This window comes from Pseudophryne corroboree, chromosome 2 (genome assembly GCF_028390025.1).
Source record: "Pseudophryne corroboree isolate aPseCor3 chromosome 2, aPseCor3.hap2, whole genome shotgun sequence".
Classification (NCBI taxonomy): domain Eukaryota; kingdom Metazoa; phylum Chordata; class Amphibia; order Anura; family Myobatrachidae; genus Pseudophryne; species Pseudophryne corroboree.
Window position 1 is genome coordinate 990,636,021 of NC_086445.1, and position 19,313 is coordinate 990,655,333.

Genomic DNA, 19,313 nt, shown 5'->3' on the forward strand with positions numbered 1-19,313 from the left:
GTGTCGGCCACTTGGGTCTCTTAGCTTAGCCATCCAGCGACCTTGGTGCGCCTCTTTTTTTCTTTGCATCATGTGCTGTTTGGGGACTATTTTTTGAAGTGCCATCCTGCCTGACACTGCAGTGCCACTCCTAGATGGGCCAGGTGTTTGTGTCGGCCACTTGGGTCGCTTAGCTTAGCCATCCAGCGACCTCGGTGCAAATTTTAGGACTAAAAATAATATTGTGAGGTGTGCGGTGTTCAGAATAGACTGGAAATGAGTGGAAATTATGGTTATTGAGGTTAATAATACTATGGGATCAAAATGACCCCGAAATTCTATGATTTAAGCTGTTTTTGAGGGTTTTTTATATAAAAAACACCCGAATCCGACAAAAAAATTTCAGGGAGGTTTTGCCAAAACGCGGCCGAATCCAAAACACGGCCGTGGAACCGAATCCAAAACCAAAACACAAAACCCGAAAAATTTCCGGTGCACATCACTAGTTATAACTTATAAGACAGTTCCAGACTTTGGTCCATATGTAATCAGCAATTTTCTCAGCAAATCCAGTTAATGAACTGCTAGAATTAATGTCTGATAATCAGTAATGGTCTATAATAAAGTAAAAAAGATAAATATTTCAAGTATAATTCTTCAGCTAGTTATTGATTGCAGAATTATATTTACATATATTGACCTTATGTACACCTGTCTTGCTAAACACTGTCCAAATTTGATTATTTGCAGACAAAAATTAATTCACTTGAGAGTCTATACAAAATATATTCTTCATTAAAGGATTTTGGAATTAAGGTGCATATCCTTCAGCTAAAGAAATTTAAAGAACCTCCAGTTTTATATTCCTCAGCACCACTGGAGAGGATGGCAGAGCTTTGTCCTGTACCAGTTATCATCTTGAGATATTTATGATACCCTTTTAATAATAGCAATACAAAGAGATAATGATCAAACAGGGTTTGAGGCAACAATATGGTTAAATGGGGCAGGCTAGATGGGCCAAGTGGTTCTTATCTGCTGTCAAATTCTATGTTTCTATGTTTCTAACAAGGGTAGAATCAGGATTTCCAGAGGAGGGTTTCCAAATGCTTGATTTTAGGGCAAGTGTGGCCATCCATGAAGAGGGCATCATTTTCACATAACGGGTGAAGATATAAGGGCCTATGGGGGTGATTCCGAGTTGTTCGCTCGCTAGCTGCTTTTAGCAGCATTGCACACGCTAAGCCGCCGCCCTCTGGGAGTGTATCTTAGCTTAGCAGAATTGCGAACGAAAGATTCGCAGAATAGCAAAAAGAAATTTCTTAGCAGTTTCTGAGTAGCTCCAGACCTACTCACAAATAACGATCAGCTCAGGCCGTTTCGTTCCTGGTTTGACGTCACACACATGCCCAGCGTCTGGCCAGCCACTCCCCCGTTTCTCCAGACACTCCCGCGTTTTTCCCTGGCACGCCTGCGTTTCTCCGCACACTCCCAGAAAACGGCCAGTTTCCGCCCAGAAACAACCACTTCCTGTCAATCATACTCCGATCACTTCAACGATGAAAAATCTTCGTTTTTCCCTGGCACGCCTGCGTTTTTCCGCACACTCCCAGAAAACGGCCAGTTTCCGCCCAGAAACACCCCCTTCCTGTCAATCACACGCCGATCACTTCAACGATGAAAAATCTTCGTTCGGGCGTGAGTAAATCTACTAAGTTTTGTGGTAAAATACTAACCGCATGCGCACTGCGAACCATGCGCATGCGCATTTTTGCCTTAATCGCTCTGTTGCGAAAGTCGGCAACGAGCGAACAACTCGGAATGACCCCCTATGTACCAAGCCTTGGAGAAAGATGAAACGGATGGAAATAAAGTACCAACCAAACAACTCCTAGCTGTCATTTTTCACACAGCCTGTAACATGGCAGTCAGGAGCTGATGGGTTGGTACTTTATCCCTCTACACTTTATCTATCTCCAAGGCTTCGTACATAGACCCCATAGTGTGCCTCATACAATGTGCTGTGTATGTAACATATCAGACATACACTGTAGACACGGTCCCTGATCCCAGTAAGCCATAATATGTGGCAGTAGGGCCAGCCTGCCTGGGCTGAATATTTTTTTCCAAGATTGTTCATCATTCCACAATCCAGGAGTCTGAAAGAGTAGGAGAAGAACCTAGTACTTTCCATAGACATATATGTACATATTGGTCTCCTTATACACTGAATAGTGTATGTATTATAGTATTCATAATGAACACTAAAGATGGTCTATAGCAGGGGTGGGGAACCTTTTTTCTACCGAGGGCCATTTGGATACTTATAAAATCCTTCGGGAGCCATACAAGTCTGCCCCCGCGCGCGCCAAAAAAATGGGTGTGGCCAGTTAAAATGGGACGTGATACACATATGCCCCCAATAGTGCAGTGCCAGATCCACAAATGCCCCTCACATTGCCAGGTATACAGATGCCCCCACAGTGCCAGGTATACAAATGCCCCCACAGTGCCAGGTATACAAATGCCCCTCACAGTGCCAGGCATACAGATGCCCCCACAGTGCCAGGTATACAAATGCCCCCACAGTGCCAGGTATACAGATGCCCCTCACAGTGCCAGGTATACAGATGCCCCCACAGTGCCAGGTATACAAATGCCCCCCACAGTGCCAGGTATACAAATGCCCCTCACAGTGCCAGGTATACAGATGCCCCCACAGTGCCAGGTATACAGATGCCCCTCACAGTGCCAGGTATATAGATGTCCCCACAGTGCCAGGTATACAGATGCCCCCACAGTGCCAGGTATACAAATGCCCCTCAGTGCCAGGTATACAGATGTCCCCACAGTGCCAGGTATACAAATGCCCCTCACAGTGCCAGGTATAGAGATGCCCCCACAGTGCCAGGTATACAGATGCCCCTCACAGTGCCAGGTATACAGATGTCCCTCACAGTGCCAGGTATACAAATGCCCCTCACAGTGCCAGGTATACCGATGCCCCCACAGTGCCAGGTATACAGATGTCCCCACAGTGCCAGGTATACAGATGCCCCCACAGTGCCAGGTATACAGATGCCCCCACAGTGCCAGGTATACAGATGTCCCCACAGTGCCAGGTATACAGATGCCCCCACCGTGCCAGGTATACAAATGCCTCTCAGTGCCAGGTATACAGATGTCCCCACAGTGCCAGGTATACAGATGCCCCCACAGTGCCAGGTATACAGATGCCTCCACAGTGCCAGGTATACAGATGCCCCCCGTCCCCGTCCCCCCATCCCGCTTACCGCTCCTTTCGGCGGGGACACGGAAGAGAGTGCGGCTATGTTGGGCGGAGGAGTGTAAGACTTGAAAGCAGCCGCCGGTTCGAGAGCCAATCAGAGCTCGCGGACCGGCAGCCGCGGCTCCTGATTGGCTGCCGGTCCGCGAGCTCTGATTGGCTCACGAACCGGCGGCTGGTTTCAAGTCCTAGACGCCGCCACCGCCCGACAATAGCCGCGCTCTCCTCCGTGTGGTGACAACTGAGATACGCTGCCGCCGGACTGATAATTTAATGTGCATTTCGGTGTGGTTAGTACATTTAGAAGAAGATGAATAGATTCCCACTGCTTAAGAGTAAAAGTACGGTGGAGATCGGCTTCCCACTTAAGTTGAGCGGGAGATTTAGTTGTGGCGATCGAGGGTGACAGCAAATTATACCAGTCAGAAATGGCTCCATGAGATGAGAGTTTAGTCAATCTATGCAAGACACTGTTGGTGGGGAGTTGGTCGGAAGACGTTAGGGCTAATGGTCATACTGTCTATCCAATGCTTAAGTTGGTAATAATAGAGCCAGGCTAAAGGGTCAAGGTCATATTTAGCCTGTAGATCTGAAAACGACAGAAGGGAGGCTGGGGAGAAGATATCAGTGAGGGATTCCATACCTAAACTTCTCCAGTAGAAGTGGAGATAAGACAGCACTTTATCCAACGCAGACAGAGAGATGTTTCTAGTGGGTACTGTAATATTAAAGGAAGGTGAGAGTCTAGAGTCCCAGATTGTCAGGGCATCGTATATGGAGGAGGGTGACAATGGACAGTGGGGGCGGAGTTGTCGGGGCAGCCACAGGAGATCAGTGAGGGGGAAGTCTCGGAATAGGGCACGTTCTAGATCCACCCATGGTTTAGAGTGGGGGGGAGGGACAGATCGGACAATTGGGAGAGCATAGACGCCTCATGGTACCTGAGTAAATCAGGGAGTGTGAGGCCCCCCTGTGACTTAGAGCGAATCATACAAGTGTAGGCCAATCGGGGAGGTTTACATTTCCAAACATACGATAACATCAACCTTCGCATCTGGGTTAACAGTTTACGAGGAACTGTGTAGGGGATGGCTCAAAATAAATACATAAGTTTTGGTAACAACATCATCTTAAATACCGCTAAGTGGCCCAGCCAGGAGACCTCGAAGCCCATCCAAGCAGAAGTCAGTGAGGTTAAGTGAGACAGTAGAGGCACATAATTGAGAGAATGTACGTTCTGGAAATGAGAGGGGATGGAGATTTACAATGGGAGAAAAAAGAAGGCTCTTGTGTGGGCGCACTCTTAGAAAGAAGTTGATACAATATGTGAATTGGAAAATGCTTAAAACATAACTTTTATTGATATTATTAAACCAAAATTTCCCATCCCAGGGATCCGTGAGAGAATAAAGATTTTGTAAAAATGTTTAAAATGTTCTGGTCTCTTTATTTCAAAGAGTGTTCGGAAAGGTTGTAGATATTGGATTGTCATGCCCCCATTTCCCCTGACCAGTACAGGGTTTCTGTATTGATGGGACCGGGGGGTGGTCAAAAAAGAATATTTAAGAGAGTCCAAATAGACTTAACTTGCATTTAGTAGAATGGTAATCAATGGTCACCACACTAAGGATTAAATATCTGAATTATGTACAAATACCATCTTTATAGACAGAATTGGAGGCATTCAATTGCAATAAAAAATATAAAGACACTAATAGGGAAATACTGGATAGAATTAGTGGTGATACTGCTGTTGGTGTCTCATATCACATGGAAAGGGAAATTAATTCCCGCTCTACAACACCAGGTATTCGCAGGCAGTCTCCTCTCCTGATACTGACCCGGCCCAACGCTGTTTTGCTTCCAAGATCGGACGAGATCGGGCGCTGGCAGCGTGGTATGGTAGTAGAGATTTATGTGTACACCAATGAGAGTGCACCTATATAAGAAATTGAGGAGTAGGAAATCAGGAGGAGATAAAGGAGAGAGAAATGACTAGATAAAGAGGGTGAAAATATGTGGATCTGCTTTCCACGTTAGACACGGTTCAGAGATTCCCACTAATGTGGTACAGTGCACCGAGAATCGTGGATGAGAGTCCACGAAATGAGTGAATAGAGAGATATATAAGATAGACAGTTCCTCTCAGAGGGACTGTATGGCAGGCTGATAACTTCAGTAGGGTAGTGGGGCGGTTTAACCGCTACAAAAATGTATTAACACAAGGGACTAACAAGTCCTAATGGTATGGGGAAGACCTCCCGGCATCTCCCCCTTTGACCCTAGTGTAAATGGAAGATAAATTATATCTCACAGAAGAGAATAGGATTCAGAAGGAGGTATATCACAATGCATAAAAAAATATTGATTAGAATAAAAGAATTCAGATTGTAAACAGATTCCCACAATATCAGGGAGAGCATGCTTTAAACATCATGATTAGATATAGGTTATTTTGGATCATCAGCAGTATAGTGCTAATTAATTGTACAATAGAAGAGTATACTGATATCAAAATAACAGGTATAAACAAAACAAAAAAGTTTGTCCCAATATCAAAGTGGGAAAGATGCTGAAAGAAATGCCTGTGTTCGGAGTAGAGTATTCTGTCTATATTATTTTGATGCCATAATTATCTACAGACAATAATGAGACATAAGTGGTATAGAAAATAATGCTGACCTGGCCTCAGTTAAGAAACTGTACCTGAGGCAAATTTGACCTGCTTACCTGGCCTGTTGGAGTGATTGGAGAATCGTAAGCCCCTTCTATCTTGTGGTCATGTCCCACAGATAGCAACACTTTAATCAGGGAAATTATTTAACCCTATCTGCACTTACCATATAACAGTGTGATTTTTGTGTATAAGGGGTTTCTCCCACATATGGGCCAAATCCCAGTCTCTTAACTGAGGCCAGGTCAGCATTATTTTCTATACCACTTATGTCTCATTATTGTCTGTAGATAATTATGGCATCAAAATAATATAGACAGAATACTCTACTCCGAACACAGGCATTTCTTTCAGCATCTTTCCCACTTTGATATTGGGACAAACTTTTTTTTGTTTTTTTTTGTTTTGTTTATACCTGTTATTTTGATATCAGTATACTCTTCTATTGTACAATTAATTTGCACTATACTGCTGTTGATCCAAAATAACCTATATCTAATCATGATGTTTAAAGCATGCTCTCCCTGATATTGTGGGAATCTGTTTACAATCTGAATTCTGTTATTCTAATCAATATTTTTTTATGCATGGTGATATACCTCCTTCTGAATCCTATTCTCTTCTGTGAGATATAATTTATCTTCCATTTACACTAGGGTCAAAGGGGGAGACGCCAGGGAGGTCTTCCCCATACCATTAGGACTTGTTAGTCCCTTGTGTTAATAAACTTTTGTAGCGGTTAAACCGCCCCACTACCCTACTGAAGTTATCAGCCTGCCATACAGTCCCTCTGAGAGGAACTGTCTATCTTATATATCTCTCTATTCACTCATTTCGTGGACTCTCATCCACGATTCTCGGTGCACTGTACCACATTAGTGGGAATCTCTGAACCGTGTCTAACGTGGAAAGCAGATCCACATATTTTCACCCTCTTTATCTAGTCATTTCTCTCTCCTTTATCTCCTCTTGATTTCCTACTCCTCATTTTCTTATATAGGTGCACTCTCATTGGTGTACACATAAATCTCTACTACCATACCACGCTGCCAGCGCCCGATCTCGTCCGATCTTGGAAGCAAAACAGCGTTGGGCCGGGTCAGTATCAGGAGAGGAGACTGCCTGCAAATACCTGGTGTTGTAGAACGGGAATGAATTTCCCTTTCCATGTGATACGAGACACCAACAGCAGTATCACCACTAATTCTATCCAGTATTTCTCTGACGTCCTAGTGGATGCTGGGAACTCCGTAAGGACCATGGGGAATAGCGGCTCCGCAGGAGACTGGGCACAACTAAAGAAAGCTTTAGGACTACCTGGTGTGCACTGGCTCCTCCCCCTATGACCCTCCTCCAAGCCTCAGTTAGATCTTTGTGCCCGACCGAGCAGGGTGCAATCTAGGAGGCTCTCCTGAGCTTCTTAGAAAAAAGTTAGTTTTAGGTTTTTTATTTTCAGTGAGACCTGCTGGCAACAGGCTCACTGCATCGAGGGACTAAGGGGAGAAGAAGCGAACCTGCCTGCTTGCAGCCAGCTTGGGCTTCTTAGGCTACTGGACACCATTAGCTCCAGAGGGATCGAACACAGGCCCAGCCTCGGAGTCCGGTCCCAGAGCCGCGCCGCCGGCCCCCTTACAGAGCCAGAAGCAAGAAGAGGTCCGGAAAATCGGCGGCAGAAGACATCAGTCTTCACCAAGGTAGCGCACAGCACTGCAGCTGTGCGCCATTGCTCCTCATGCACACCACACACTCCGGTCACTGAGGGTGCAGGGCGCTGGGGGGGGGCGCCCTGAGCAGCAATATACACACCTTGGCTGGCAAAAATACATCACATATAACCCCCAGGGCTATATGGATGTACATTAACCCCTGCCAGAATCCATAAAAATGCGGGAGAAAAGTCTGTGAAAAAGGGGCGGAGCTATCTCCTTCAGCACACTGGCGCCATTTTTCCCTCACAGCTCCGTTGGAGGGAAGCTCCCTGGCTCTCCCCTGCAGTTAATACACTACAGAAAGGGTTAAAAAGAGAGGGGGGGCACATTTTAGGCGCAGTATACAATATATATATGCAGCGATAAGGGAAAACACTTTTTTATAGGTGCTATCCCTGTGATATATAGCGCCCTGGTGTGTGCTGGCATACTCTCCCTCTGTCTCCCCAAAGGGCTTTGTGGGGTCCTGTCCTCTATCAGAGCATTCCCTGTGTGTGGGCTGTGTGTCGGTACGGCTGTGTCGACATGTATGTGGAGGATAATGAGGTGGAGGCGGAGCGAATGCCTGTAAATATGTTGTCACCCCCTGCGGGGTCGACACCGGTGTGGTTGAATTTATGGAAGGATTACGTGAAAGTGTCAACTCCTTACATAAAAGGTCGACGACACAGAACAGCCGGCTACTCAGCTTGTGCCTGTTCCAGCGTCTCAAATGTCATGGGGGGCTCTAAAAACGCCCGCTACCTCAGATAGCAGACACAGATGTCGACACGGATGCCGACTCCAGTGTCGACGACGATGAGACTAGTGTACCCTCCAAATAGGTCCACCCGTTACATGATTGAGGCAATGAAAAATGTATTACACATTTATGATTATACCCCAGATACCACATAAAAAAGGGTATTGTGTTTGGTGAGAGAAAACTATTAGTAGTTTTTCTTGCATCTGAGAAATTAAATGAGGTGTGTGAGGAAGCGTGGTCTTCTCCCGATAAGAAATTGATAATTTCAAAACGGTTATTGGCAGCGTACCCTTTCCCGCCAGAGGATAGGTCACGCGGTGAAACACCCCATAGGGTAGATACAGCGTTTACACGCTTATCAGAAAAGGTGGCACTACCGTCTCCGGATACGGCCGTCCTGAAGGAACCTGCTGATAGAAAGCAGGAGGTTACCCTATAAGATATAGTCACACACTAGGGCATTATATTGCGACCAGCCGTTGCTTCGGCATGGATGTGCAGTGCTCCCGCTGCATGGTCAGATTCCCTGTCGGAAAATAACTAAGGATAGGGACAATATTTTCCTGACAATAGAGCATATAAAAGACGTGGTCTTATACATGCGTGATGCACAGAGGGATAATTGCCGACTGGCATCAAAAATAAGCGCTAGGTCCATTGCCGCCAGACGGGGGTTATGGACTCGGCAATGGTCAGGCGATGCCGACTCGAATCGGCACATGGAAGTTTGCCCTATAAGGGGGTAAAACTGTTTGGGGATGGTCTGTCAGACCTCGTTTCCACAGCTACTGCTGGGAAATTGACTTTTTTGCCACAGGTTACCCCACAACAATAGAAAGCACCGTATCATCAAGTACAGTCCTTTCGGCCCCAGAAAAGCAAGAGGGCTAGAGGCTCATCCTTTCTGCCGAGAGGCAAAGGTAGAGGAAAAAGCAACAGCTAGTTCCCAAGAGCAGAAGTCCTCCCCTGCGTCCGGTAAGCCCACAGCATGACGCTGGGGCTGCTTAGGCGGACCCGGGTACGGTGGGGGCCCGTCTCAGAAATTTCAGCGCCCAGTGGGCTCTCTCACATGGATCCCTGGGTCCTTCACGTAGTTTCTCAGGGGTACAGGCTGGAGTTCGAGATGTTCGCCCCCCCGCCGTTTCATAAAATCTGCCTTACCGGCACCTCCCTCTGCCAGGGAGGCGGTGTTGGTGACTATTCAACACTATAATCACAACAAGTGATTGTCAAGGTGCCCCTCCTTCAGCAAGGAAGGGGTTACTATACCACAATGGTCGTGGTACCGAAACAGAACGGTTCGGTGAGACCCATCTTAAAATTAAAATGCTTGAATTTTTTATATCAGAAGATTCATGTTCAAGATGGAATCGCTCAGGGCGGTTATTACGAGCCTGGACGAGGGGGATTACAGGGTCTCCCTGGACATCAAGGATGCGTACCTGCATGTCCCCATTTACCCTCCTCACCAGGAGTACCTCAGATGTGTGGTACAGGACTGTCACTATCAGTTCCAGATGCTGCCGTTGGAGTTGCCCACGGCTCCGAAGGTCTTTACCAAGGTAATGATCGAAATGATACTCCTTCGCAAGAAGGAAGTTTTTATTATCCCGTATTTGGACGATCTCCTGATAAAGGCGAGGTCCAAAGAACAGTTGGTAATAGGGGTAGCACTCTCTCGGGAAGTGCTACAACAGCACGGCTGGATTCTCAATTTTCCAAAGTCACAGCTGGTCCCGACGACACGTCTTCTGTTCCTGGGAATGATTCTGGACACAGACCAGAAAAGAGTGTTTCTTCCAGTGGAAAAAGCCGAGGAGTTGTCATCTCTAGTCAGAGACATCCTGAAACCAGGACAAGTGTCGGCACATCAATGCACACGAGTTCTGGAGAAAATGGTAGCTTCGTACGAAGCATAATTCCATTCGGAAGGTTCCACGCAAGGACGTTCCAGTGGGGCCTGTGGGACAAATGGTCCGGGTCCCATCTACAGATACAACAGCGGATAACCCTGTCCGCAAGAAACAGGGTGTCGCTGCTGTGGTGGCTGCAGAGGGCTCATCTACTAGAGGGCCGCAGATTCGGAATACAGGACGGGGTCCTGGTGACCACGGATGCCAGCCTTCGGGGCTGGGGTGCAGTCACACAGGGAAGAAATTTCCAAGGAAATTTCGCCTCACATTAATATCCGGGAGCTAAGGGCTTTTTACAATGCCCTAAGTCAAGCAAGGCCCCTGCTTCAGAACCAGCCGGTACTGATCCAATCAGACAACATCACGGCGGTCGCCCATGTAAACAAACAGGGCGGCACAAGAAGCAGGATGGCGATGGCAGAAGCCACAAGGATTCTCCAATGGGCGACCTACACCCGGGAGAATGGGGACTTCATCCAGAAGTTTTCCAAATGCGGAAAAACCGTTGGGTATGACCACGGGTGGACATGTTGGCGTCCCGCCTCAACAAAAGTTGAAAAGATATTGCGCCAGGTCAAGGGACCCTCAGGCGATCGCTGGGGACGCTCTAGTGACACCGTGGGTGTACCAGTCGGTTTATGTGTTTCCTCCTCTGCCTCTCATTCCCAAGGTACTGAGAATCATATGAAAGCGAGGAGTGGAAACTATACTCGTGGTTCCGGATTGGCCACGAAGAGCTGGGTACCCGGTACTTTAAGAGATGCTTGCAGAGGACCCTTGGCCTCTGCCGCTCGGACAAGACCTGCTGCAGCAGGGATCCTGTCTGTTCCAAGACTTACCGCGGCTGCGTTGGACGGCATGGCGGTTGAACACCGGATCCTAATGGGCATTCCGGAGGAAGTCATCCCTACCCTGCTCAAAGCCAAGAAGGATGTCACCGCAAAACGTTATCACTGCATTGGGCGAAAATATGTTGCGTGGTGTGAGGCCAAGAAGGCCCCGACGAAGGAATGTCAGCTGGGTCGATTCCTACAATTCCTGCAAGCAGAAGTGACGTTGGGCCTCAAATTGGGGTCCATCAAGGTCCAGATTTCGGCTCTGTCGATTTTCTTGCAGAAAGAACGGGCTTCACTGCCTGTAGTTCAGACTTTTTGTCAAAGGAGTTCTGCATATTCAGCCTCCTTTTGTGCCCAGTGGCACCTTGGGATCTCAATGTGGTTTTGGAATTCCTGTAATCACATTGGTTCGAACCACTTAAGACTGTGGATTTAAAAATATCTCATGTGGAAAGTGGTCATGCTGTTGGTCCTGGCTTCGGCCAGGTGAGTTTCAGAATTGGCGGCTTTGTCTTGTAAAAGCCCTTATCTGATTTTCCATATGGATAGGGCAGAATTGAGGACTCGTCCTCAGTTTCTCCCGAAGGTGGTCTCAGTTTTTCACTTGAACCAACCTATTGTGGTGCCTGCGGCTACTAGGGACTTGGAGGATTCCAAGTTGCTGGACGTAGTCAGGGCCCTGAAAATTTACATTTCCAGGACGGCTGGAGTCAGAAAGTCTGACTCGCTGTTTATCCTGTATGCACCCAACAAGCTGAGTGCTCCTGCTTCTAAGCAGTCTATTGCGCGCTGGATGTGTAGCACTATTCAGCTGGTGCATTCTGCGGTGGGATTACCGCAGCTTAAATCTGTTAAAGCCCATCCCACGAGGAAGGTGGGCTCATCTTGGGTGGCTGCCCGAGGGGTCTCGGCCTTACAACTTTGCCGAGCTGTTACTTGGTCAGGGGCAAACACGTTTGCAAAATTCTACGAAATTGATACCCTGGCTGAGAAGGACCTGGAGTTCTCTCATTCGGTGCTGCAGAGTCATCCGCACTCTCCCGCCCGTTTGGGAGCTTTGGTATAATCCCCATGGTCCTTACGGAGTTCCCAGCATCCACTAGGACGTCAGAGAAAATAAGAATTTACTTACCGATAATTCTATTTCCCGTAGTCCGTAGTGGATGCTGGGCGCCCATCCCAAGTGCGGATTGTCTGCAATACTTGTACATAGTTATTGTTAACTAAAACGGGTTATTGTTGTGAGCCATCTATTCAGAGGCTCCTCTATTATCATGCTGTTAACTGGGTTTCATATCACAAGTGGTACGGTGTGATTGGTGTGGCTGGTATGAGTCTTACCCGGGATTCAAAATCCTTCCTTATTGTGTACGCTCGTCCGGGCACAGTATCCTAACTGAGGCTTGGAGGAGGGTCATAGGGGGAGGAGCCAGTGCACACCAGGTAGTCCTAAAGCTTTCTTTATTTGTGCCCAGTCTCCTGCGGAGCCGCTATTCCCCATGGTCCTTACGGAGTTCCCAGCATCCACTACGGACTACGAGAAATAGAATTATCGGTAAGTAAATTCTTATTTTCTCTATTAGTGTCTTTATATTCTTTATTGCAATTGAATGCCTCCAATTCTGTCTATAAAGATAGTATTTGTACATAATTCAGGTATTTAATCCTTAGTGTGGTGACCATTGATTACCATTCTACTAAATTTAAGTTAAGTCTATTTGGACTCTCTTAAATATTCTGTTTTGACCACCCCCCGGTCCCATCAATACAGAAACCCTGTACTGGTCAGGGGAAATGGGGGTATGACAATCCAATGTCTACAACCTTTCCGAACACTCTTTGAAATAAAGAGACCAGAACATTTTAACATTTTTTACAAACTCTTTATTCTCTCACGGATCCCTGGGATGGGAAATTTTGGTTTAATAATATCAATAAAAGTTATGTTTTAAGCATTTTTCAATTCACATATTGTATCAACTTCTTTCTAAGAGTGCGCCCTCACAAGAGCCTTCTTTTTTCTCCCATTGTAAGTCTGTGTACTTTCTGGCTCTGGGCGCACCACCAACTAGGACAGCATACTAAAAATTGGAATACACGCTTTTTCCTTCCCACTAAAGAGGGTTACTCACTGTCCAACTTTGGTATTTTCTCTATACATTGTTATTACATTTAATGCTACCTGTGCCCGATCGCCCTGTGTTTTGTTGCAGGGGATGGAGATTCCCAGATATGTTAGGGAGGAGTCTTTCCACGTATATGGGTAGCGCGCCTTCAAAGATCGTAAAACAGAGGTTGGAATGTTAATAGGAAGGGCATCCGATTTCGTAGTGTTCAATTTATAATATGAAGCAGCGCTAAAGCGCTCCAAGATATCATGTAGGACGGGCAACGAGGTCCCCGGGTCGGAAACAAACAATAAAACATTGTCTGCAAAAAGGCAGAGCTTATGGGAAGTGTCACACACAGTAAGACCGGGAAATTTCGGGGATAGTCGAATCATTTGGGCAAGGGGTTCAATAGCTAGTACGAATATCAGCAGAGAAAGGGGGCATCCCTGCCTGGTACCACTGGAAATATGAAACGGGGAGGAAAGGAAACCATTACTAAATATTCTAGCAGAAGGACCATCGTAAAGAGCTAAAATAGAACGGAGGATGTCCCCGCGGAGACCGAACCTGGACAACACCTGGTGCATATAACCACAGTGGAGGCGATCGAACGCCTTTTCGGCGTCGAGAGAGAGTAAGAGAAATGACGATTTAGTGCGGGAAGGCCACTCAACCAGATCGAGGACTCTCCGGGTGTTGTCGGGGGCCTGACGGCCAAGGACAAAACCCACTTGGTCTGGGTGTATGAGACGTGGGAGTAAAGGATTCAAGCGATTGGCTATTAGCTTAGCATAAATTTTGAGATCGGTGTTAAGGATGGCAATAGGTCCGTAATTCTTGCAGTCAGAAGGGTCCTTACCTGGCTTCGGGATGGTTACGATTTGGGCTTCAACCATTTCTGCTGGGAAGCACCCTGTATTGGAGACCTGAGAGTAGAGCTGCAGGAGGAGAGGGGAGAGTATCTCGATGAACGTGGAATAAAAGGAGTTGATAAAGCCGTCAGGCCCGGGGGCTTTGGCTTTTGGCAATTGCCGAATTACAAGTTGTATTTCTTCCAGAGACCAAGGGGCATTCAGGGATGTCAGGGTGTCCTCATCCAAGGAGGGGATAGGAAGGCCATCTAAAAAGGCGGAGATAGAAGCCGCAGAGGGCTGAGGTATAGTAGAATCCTTATGCAGGTTATATAATTTGGCATAGAATGATGAGAATAATATCAAGGGGATTAAGGCAGGGTTTGCCGGAGGGGGCAATGAGACATTTGATACGATTACGGGCTTGGCGGCTACTAAGTTTGCGCGCTAACAAACGGGTAGCCTTATTTCCAGCTATGTAAAACTTGCTGCAGAAGCGAGCTAGGGCCGATTGCATACGGAGCATGAAGAGCTTCTGGAGTTGGGCCCGCACCTCCTGAAGTTGTTTACGTAAAGCCCGAGTAGGGCGGATTTGATTCTGAGACTCTAAGGACCGTAGAGACAACTCCAAGTCAGCCTGCGTTTTCTTAGAGCGGGCCTTGAGTTGGGCCCCCTTTTGGATGGACGTGCCCCGGAGCACGGCTTTCAGGGCACACCAATACGTGAAGATAGAAGTATCCTCAGGGGCATTGGTCTGGACATACATTGATTGAGAGTCAGTAAGGGCCCACAGAGTCTCAGGATTCGTCAATTGATACTCTGGGAGTCACCAGGGGCGGCGGGGGGGGGGGGGGGGGGGGGGGGGAGAGATGCGAACCCACGTCCCAGGACCACAATACAGGGGCATGATCCGACCAAGTAATGGGGAGGATTTTAAGCTTTGGAATATGTTGGAGAGTCCTCTTGTGTAGGAGAATAAGGTCAATCCTAGAGTAACTGTTATGAACAGCAGAAAAAAAAGTATAATCCCTCTCTGTAGGGGAAAAGACGCGCCAGGCATCATACAAGTCGAACTCCGCAGGCAGCTTCTTAAAAGCAAGGGACGGGCCCATATCTCGAGGAGAGGGGCCAGGGCCTTGTGAGGTAGACCTATCCACCTTAGGATCTAGTACTAGATTGAAGTCACCTAACAGTATAAGCGCCCCTTGTCTAACCTTATTCCTCAAGAAGGTTCCGCAGGAATGGGATTTGACGGGAATTAGGGGTGTATAGGGATACAACGGTCACTAAGGTGTTATTCCACCACTCCTTTTTGGGCGTGGGCCACCATCTGCGTGCAGAGGGTCTCAGTTCCATGATCATCTAAGTTGGGAGGTATGATAATAATAATGATAATACACCCACCTGCAAATTAAACAGATATTTGAACTGACTACATAACTAAATCTACATTTATAATACTGCTTAGTTTTCCTATCTTCATCTATACAGTATATGTGTGGGCATGAAGTATGAAGTTAGCGATGGTTCAAGCACCTACAGTATAAATATTTACGAGTATTAATGTGAACAGCCCATATAGTGGCAGGAGCATGCTCACTGCACTCCTGAGAAATATTCTGTGACATCATCAAGCGGCCAGCTCTCTGCAGATTGGCTCTGAATGACCACATGAGCATGATGTCACAGCACCTTATGCCTACATGAAAAGCAAATTGAAATAATGCAAATCATGAAGGTCTGAGCCTGTTACGATGGAGGGATGTTTGTAGGTGGGCTTTGTGTTTTTATTGGTGGTTAGGTGTGATTGGGGTGGTCTGTGTATAGGAGTAAAGCTGTGTCCGCAACATCGATTTATGCACATTGCATTAATATTACCCTCTGTCTGTACAGTAAGTTCCTGACGGCTTCAGATGAAGAAGCCATTGCTGCCCGACGGACAGAAAAGCCTCGCAATAATCCAGTGTTGTAAGAAAAGCTTAGAAATTTACTACATTGATGAATTCCGTGATTGGACTTAAAGGTCTTTAATTTTACTAGAATGTATTTATCTGTTAATGTGCATTCTTCTTAATCACAACTCCTAGCAGATCCCTAATCCTTTAGGCGTAAGACTGAAGATTAGACTCCTTGAGCCATTTCTAGTATACAGCTGCTTCTTAAGTCTCTTTCCTCTTCATGCTATCCAATGTGTATTTTATGTTTTTCAAAATTAATATACTTTCCTGGACTGGAAAATAAGGTTGGCAAAGAAGTAAGTAAGAGTGCTTGAGGGGTATTCTTTAAGGTTCTTGTTTAATGGGCACTCACTGTAAACCATACAGGGATAATAATGAATGTCAAAAGCAAATAACTAATTGAAAGCGCAGTCGACTCAGTACAAAGTGCTGAAATGTCACAATATTATACAAGACAGACCTATCTACTATTATATGTTGGTGGTACATGTGCGGCTGGAGTTCCAGATAGCTCCATTCTGGTTGGTTATTTTTTGAGTGGTGTCATTGGGTGAACCCAACACTGCTATGCATGGGTAGATAAAGAGAGGGGAGGGCCCGTATACAGCCTCCATGCGGCCCAACCCCCCCTCTCTCACTGGTTGACTTCAAAAGTAGCCTATGTCACTATCCCTGGCACTGTCTTCAGCAACTTGCAAGGTCAGTGGGGGAACCACGTGTGACCGGCCGTCAGCGGAGCAGAGTCCCAAAGACTTCTTGCTGTGATTAAATATTGGCAGGCACTGGGCCAGCCCTACCATTGGGTAAGCTTACATGTGGGTATGCTGAGCTACGAGGCCAGAAGATCAGAAGATGCCACCACAGCTCGCATGTGCTTATGTAAGAAACAGCAGTGGAAGGAACAATTGCCTAGGAAGTGAGGGATGCCACTTTGGTTGCACCAAGGGCTTGTGCCAGCCCTGGGCAAGCAATCCTACTGTGTGGAAGTGTCATTATTCCACAAGAGGGCATTGGACAGTGTTTTATGTACATACATACTTGAAAATTATGTTTGTTTCTTTGTTTAGCTATATTGGCATAATTAAGTAGGGTCTTAGGGACACTGGTAAGTTATACAGGAAGCTGTAAGGTTGTCACCCCAGGGTTCTTTTTCATTACTCAGCTCCCACAGCCTAGGGCTACAGAGGGAGAACAGTGGCTTCCAGTGCAGTGCAGTGATTCTAACCTCTGCATTAGCAGCTGTCTGTTATTCTGCAAGTTATTCTGGTGTGATTCCAGCTACACTCACAAATTATTACATCCAACTGATTGTGTATTAAACAACAGAAACATCTGGAGCGCTGGTTGTGTCGCCATCAGGGGGGGGGACGGGGGACTGCTGGGACTAGGGTCCAGGGCCCTGATAGAGTGGGGGCCTGCTGGCCTACCTTTCCTGTCTACAACACATGGAAACATCTAAGTATAGGCAGGCGGTGCTGCGGCTGCCTGATTATGGAGGAGGCTGGCTGCCACGCTGGCCATAACAATAGATGTGGCAGGTGGGCCAAGTCCATCTCCTATGGTGCTGGTAGCGGGAAAGAGATGACGTGTCTGTCTCTCCTGTCATGTGAAGATAAGCTGCCCTAAGAGGACTCGACCCACGTGGACACAGTGCTGTGTATGGGTATCCGGATGATAGACAGTGTCTAGTTAGACAGTCAATAGATAGACATCATATGTTAGACAGACATTAGGTCGACAGGGTCAAAAGGTAGACATGAAAATGGTCAACATAAAAAAAGGTAGACACAGTTTGTTTGTTTTTTGTTTGTTTTTTACATGTTTTTGGACTATTTCATACCTTCTCTATCCATGTCGGCATAGAGTTGGTTATAAACCTTGTGGCAAGCGCAGCGAGCCACCGAGCCCAAAGCGTGGCGAGTGAAGCGAGTCCCGCGAGGGTATGCCTTTCTACAATTGGGGGTCCCAGATGACAAAACTATCCACACAAACCACAAAAATGCAAGAAAATGGTGTCTACCTTTTTAGTGTCGACCATTTTCATGTTGACCTTTTGACCCTGTCGACCTTTTGTAAGGTCTACCTTTTTCATGTCGACCTTTTCACCCTGTCGACCTAATGTCTGTCTTGCGGTGTCTATCTATTGACTGTCTATCTAGACACTGTCTATCTATCATCCGACACCCCTGTGTATGTACCTCCAGTTACTCCTGTGGATGGTGGTAATAAAAGATGTATGTATAACGTACCTGTTTCCTGTTTGTCAGTCCGGGCCCATGATTTCTGATGGCAGCCCTGCAGGATGTGCTGCCCCCACCTCTTGCCTGCAATCAGCATGGGTGGGATCGCAGCTTCCTGAAAGTGGGTGGTCTGGGTTGCCCCCAGCGCTTGCGCTTGCTGCAATGGAAGCTAATACTGTATATTGGCAAGAGGGCACATTTAATAAAATAGCTCAATTAGAACATATCAACCGATCATGTAATAGCTTTCAGTAGGGTTCATTTACTATACTGCTAAAAGTAGATATCTGATTGGTTTGCGATAACTCACACCACATCACATTCTACTAATGAACGCTGCTACCTGATTGGCTGCTTTGGGCTATGCTGCCTGTGCTCTGCCAGCAAGCTGCTATGTGAGGTTAGATGATGTCAGTAAGAATATTTCCTGCATTATTCTACTCGTTACATATTTCAGCCAACATAACAGCTGTTGATGTTCTATTGTTAGACTAATTTGGCTAATTTGCATATATGAATAATGCACTGCACTTGCTGTAATTGATCATTAACAAACTGAAACGTGTTCACGAAAGACAACAGTTCTCCGTCAATAATATATTTTTATTACAGCCTATCTCTGAAATGAATCCAGCTGTGAGCCGCTCTCTCACACAATGTTTTAATTAGGAGGCAAAATGAGACAAGTTAAGGACAGACTCTTCGTTAGTGTTGGGTTCACTATTAAAACTATTGAAACTAGAGATGTGCAGGTTCGGATTTACTCGGTTCTTAACGCCAGAATTAACGTGAGTTCGGATTTATCCGGATTTTTCTTATTGGCTACCCAAAACACATGACATCCGAGAGCCCATAAAATGCTGTTTTGAGATCTGGGTAAATTCGAGTAAATCCAAACCCGCAAATTTGTAATTGAAACCCTGCATTTGAAAACCATAGAGCACAGGTTCTCAAACTCGGTCCTCAGGACCCCACACAGTGCATGTTTTGCCGGTCTCCTCACAGAATCGC

General features: G+C 46.5%; 2 pseudogenes; one reads left to right on the forward strand and one right to left on the reverse strand.

Annotated features, from left to right (window-relative positions):
- Nucleotides 1-5,057: 5,057 nt before the first annotated feature.
- On the reverse strand, nt 5,058-5,176 carry LOC135052718 (5S ribosomal RNA; annotated as a pseudogene).
- Nucleotides 5,177-6,967: 1,791 nt separating this feature from the next.
- Nucleotides 6,968-7,086, forward strand: LOC135053280 (5S ribosomal RNA; annotated as a pseudogene).
- The last annotated feature ends 12,227 nt before the right edge of the window (nt 7,087-19,313 follow it).